Source organism: Mytilus trossulus, chromosome 6 (genome assembly GCF_036588685.1).
Source record: "Mytilus trossulus isolate FHL-02 chromosome 6, PNRI_Mtr1.1.1.hap1, whole genome shotgun sequence".
In the NCBI taxonomy this organism is placed as follows: domain Eukaryota; kingdom Metazoa; phylum Mollusca; class Bivalvia; order Mytilida; family Mytilidae; genus Mytilus; species Mytilus trossulus.
Genome location: NC_086378.1, coordinates 81,135,095 through 81,140,123, shown reverse-complemented (window position 1 = coordinate 81,140,123; position 5,029 = coordinate 81,135,095).

Sequence of the window (5,029 nt, the reverse complement as noted above, 5' to 3'; positions counted from 1 at the left end):
TATGATTGTGTTTCGCCTGTAAACAAAATGGAATATTGTGCATTTCGGGGAAAGTGGTACATTTGTGTAAAAGGTAAAATCACAAAAATACTGAATTTAGAGGAAAATCAATTCGGAAAGTCCACAATCACATGGCAAAATAAAATAACAAAACGCATCAAAAACGAATGGACAAGAACTGTCATATTCCTGACTTGGTACAGGCATTTTCAAATGTAGAAAGTGGTGGATTAAACCTGGTTTTATAGCGCTAACCCTCTCACATTGATGACAGTCCCACCAAATTCCGTTATATTTACATTGATGCGTAAACAGTCTAATATACCATTGAAACTCATGATATAAGCATTCTATTACAAAGACTGAAAAATACACTTTAAATGCACCAGACTCGCTTTAAACTTTCGCGTATAGAAAGTGATCCTTATACTATTGCAATCTGTATTGATTTTTCATGCGAACCCCTGATTGTTTTATGTTCGTGTTCGTGTCAGTCTGTTTCGGTGTTCAAAAAGTTATGTCTTTTCTATGGTCCTTGCGGCAAAAACTAACAAGAGTCAATGAGATTGAATATATAACATCTGGCTCAGACATGATAGAAAGGAATAAAACAATACAACTTCATCATGCAACTGTAATACTAGCAAAGCTTTGCATGAGAGCAATTTTGCTATCTAAATTAATTTGTTAATATTGCGTCAGGGAATTTCTTTTACACACGTGCTGAATGGTAGAAAACTCTATATAAATATTGAACATCTAAACATTGGAAACACTATTTGGTCTGGTAAAGGCTCTTTAGTAAACTCAAATTCTACAAAAACTAAGATTAGAACTTCTTAGGGAAAGTGAACCTAGCTGGGTACTTATTTTCTTATCAAACGTAATACATAATGTTTTTCTAATAATTTGCTTATGTAGACGAAACGCGCATCTGGCGTACTAAATTATAATCCTGGTACCTTTGATAACTATTTACACCACTGGGTCGATGCCCCTGCTGGTGGACGTTTCGTCCCCGAGGGTATCACCAGCCCAGTAGTCAACACTTCGGTGTTGACATACATATCAATTATGTAGTCATTTTTATAAATTTCCTGTTTACAAAACTTTTAATTTTTCGAAAAAATAAGGATTTTCTTATTCCAGAAATAGATTACCTTAGTCGTATTTGGCACAAATTTTTGGAATTTTGGATCCTCAATGCTGTTCAACTTCGTACTTGTTTGGCTTTATAACTATTTTGATATGAGCGTCACTGATGAGTTTTATGTAGACGAAACGCTCGTCTGGCGTACTAAATTGTAATCCTGATATCTTTGATAACTATTTGTTATCGTGCTTAACTGATGCCTTGCCTACAAAAACGTGTCCACGGAAATTTGTACTTAACTGAAGAGCTCACGCATTACAGAAAGAAGTACCATGTGTAGTCAAAAACTTCTCACAGAAACTCACAGTATCTGTTGCACGGAATTTAGTATCATACTTAGGTATTTACAGAAACAAGTGACCGGTAAACAATTGTCTTGTGAACTGAAATTGGTGCCACAGTGATGTATTCAGTTTATTGCAAATATAAGTGTCATGTGCACACAAGTTGGTTTTACAATGATGAGTTTATTACAGAAACTTGTGCCCTGCGCCCAGAAATCGGCATGACACCGATGAGTTTTAATACAGAAGCAAGTGTCATGTGCACGTATGAAAATAAATAAGTGATGAGTCAATTACAGAATTACGTGTCATGTACACGGGAATCGAATATTTTCTGAGAAACACATGTCATATACTCAGAAATGGCAACACGCATTTTACCCTTTGACTGATTTAAGTTCGATATTGTCTTGACAATGACCGTTACAAAGCTCTTAAAATTTCAAAGATTCTTTAAATAATTTTTAAGCAAGTATAAGTAAGGTAACTAAAATATAGATTTAACTTCTATAAATAGTAAATAGAAGTAGTTTTTTAATAAGCTGATCAAAGTAAAGATCAAGGTTGTTATTGCTTCTCCTTTGCCAACCCATACTATTATGGTTTTATAAACAACACCGCACAGGTGGTCGGATTTTAGGATTTAAACGTACTACGTCATGTGGATTTATTTTGTACCAAGATATAAAGTCAATATCTCTGTACACTCCAAACGTTCGAAAAAATGCTTACATGCAGATTATCGAAACACTGATTATTCTGCAGTGTTACTTGTGTTACTCCGACACAGTGGGGACCAGATAAAAATGTCAGATTAAGCAGGGTGTTGGAATATCATGGGCAAGGTTTTTTTTGCAAAGATAAAAGATAATTCTTATTTTTGGGACTATGAAGATGATTAATGATTAATGCAGGTTGCTGAAATACTCCGGTGTCGGACGTGTTTCTAAAACACCATTTGATGTCATCATTTTGTTTTTTGGGGAGGGGGACATACGATATCATTTAAAAGGACCACACTTATCACTCTTTTTTATATGCCCGACTAATTTCACACATCCATCAGGGGTCTTTGAGACTCCGTAATTTTTGGTCATGGTTTTTAAATCAAGTAACATTCCACCACATACAAGAACTACACAATTCCCTCGTTGTCATGTTTAAACACACGCCCCAATACCCTGTAAAAAGAGAATCGGAAGTTGTTTAGGCCTACTAGTATTTTTTAATCCTCACAAATGTCCAGGCGGTTTGGAAACTATGTTTTGCAGTTAAGTTTGACGTCCATTTTCGCTGAACTAGTATTATACATTGTTGCTTAGGGGATAACTGGAGCCCAACTCCGGTAGTGGGACATTCGTGCTGAAGCAAAAATCATTTGGCTGTTTTCTGCTTTTTGGTCAGAATGTCTACTCTTTTACACAATTCCTCGTTTCCCTTCTCAATTGTATTGATTCCCATTTAAAGCAATTGACCGCCGGTATTTTATTTAAGATATCACAATAAATGTAGATTCTACTGTACACAATAGAAATTCAAATATTTTTACAAATTATTTTGTAATACATGCAGAACAGTAATATGGGTTTGCACTTTGCTGTACTATACGTAACACCTATCATGTAAGATATATATTTTCCATTTAATATTGAAGTATTGTAATTCATGTGAAAGTTAAATAAGAGCTGATATTTATTCTCATCAGTTCATGATTAATTATATACCACTCACCTCCTGAAAGTGAATGCACAAAGGACATATTAGTTTGGTCCATATATTTAACATATTTTGCATCAATTTGCATTTTGAAACAAATTTTTTTTCTATCGTGACACTGAGTGTAAACACATATCGTAATGTTTGTTAAACGAAATTCTATACCTATTTGAAATTAACCTTCAATTTTATAAAAAGAACTTTTAATTAAATTTGATGTAGTCACAAAACATATTGAGTCCATATATTTTCTGTAGTTGTTTACACATGAGGTGATGGGTTGCGAAATCTTTCAAAGTAACTGTAAACATTGCAAATATTAATATAGGGTAAAGACATGTGAACATATATACCTGTTCTTATGAAAGAAAAGAGAAGCATGGCAGTGACGTCAATAAGATAACAATCCCACAAAACAGGACAATATAATTCAGGAATAAGCACCATGCAGGACTCGATGATGAGCACGCTGAATATTTTCTGAAATAGCCATTTGTAAAAGTAACCATGAACAATTAAATATGAATGAATACGTGTAGCCAATATACACCGAATGAGAGGAGATTATACTAGAATGTGCCAATTTAACCAAAAGACACATTCACTGTACAACCCAAAGACACATACACTGTACAACCCAAAGACACATACACTGTACAACCCAAAGACACATACACTGTACAACCCAAAGACACATACACTGTACAACCCAAAGACATCTAACTTGAACTTATAGTGAGGTGAGAGTATTTTCTCATAATTGACTCACTTGACTTTGAAATGAAGAACTGTTATATCGGCGTTGTTCCCTTGAGGGATTTTATGTGCTTTTTAATAGCGATATGATACACAATATTCTTACTTTTTCCTAAACTACAAGAAAACATACTTTTCAACAGCAGACAGCCGTACAGACAATTAGTCAAAATTTAAATAGTCCCTAATCTGAACAAATTATAATAAGTCCAAGAGGCGAAGAAAAAAACTGATAAGGCCGGCGACAAGGAATCTAACGTAAATAGGCCTGTTGTTGATAACAATGTTATACCACAATTTTAATTATATATTTCACAGAATATTCTATCCTCTCGAATCAACTTATAGAAACCAATAACATTATCAAAATGTACAAAAAATGTAACAGGCAATATAGGAGACTGTCAAGTGTACTCGAAATATTTCTAATATTGATTGTCAAACATAGAATTTATTGGAAACTTTTGTTATTCTCGTGATCCGTTTGAACAACTGGTGAAGTGGACTTCATTTCAGAACTAATAAGTCATCGCATTTCAAATCAAGGATATTAGCAAGACAATATGATCGGAAAATAAACTCTATAGTAGTCATTAAGTAGAAGATTAGAGTTGTTTTGACGTTTTTTCTTCTGTACAAAAGACGATTTTTGTTTTAAAGTAGATTATTGTTGTGAAAAAAATTTTGAAATAGATTTATATACTTTGCCTTCTAAGCTCTAGGACGACTGATTTCAATCATAATGAAAACTGAAACACGATCAGGTCATCTAAAAAAGAACGTTATTTTTGGAGGGAACACATAAAAAATCTTTGGGTTGATTTCATTTTCACTTACACCCCACTTTTATAATGGATAATGGGAGATGTGTGGTATACATCAAATATTACTTTCGAGTTGTGTGCTCCACGTTCAGTTGCAAATAGTACGTGCCTAAAGACGATGAGAATAATTGAACAATAAGTTCAAGATGTAGGTTTTTCAAAAAATGGTCGTCCGGGTATAATACTGGATGAAAGCAGAAATATTCCTTAGCAATATTCCACATACAACACCTGAACCATCTTTTAATACATGTGAAGATCACGATACCCTGCCTTGATGAGCTGTCAAATGTCAA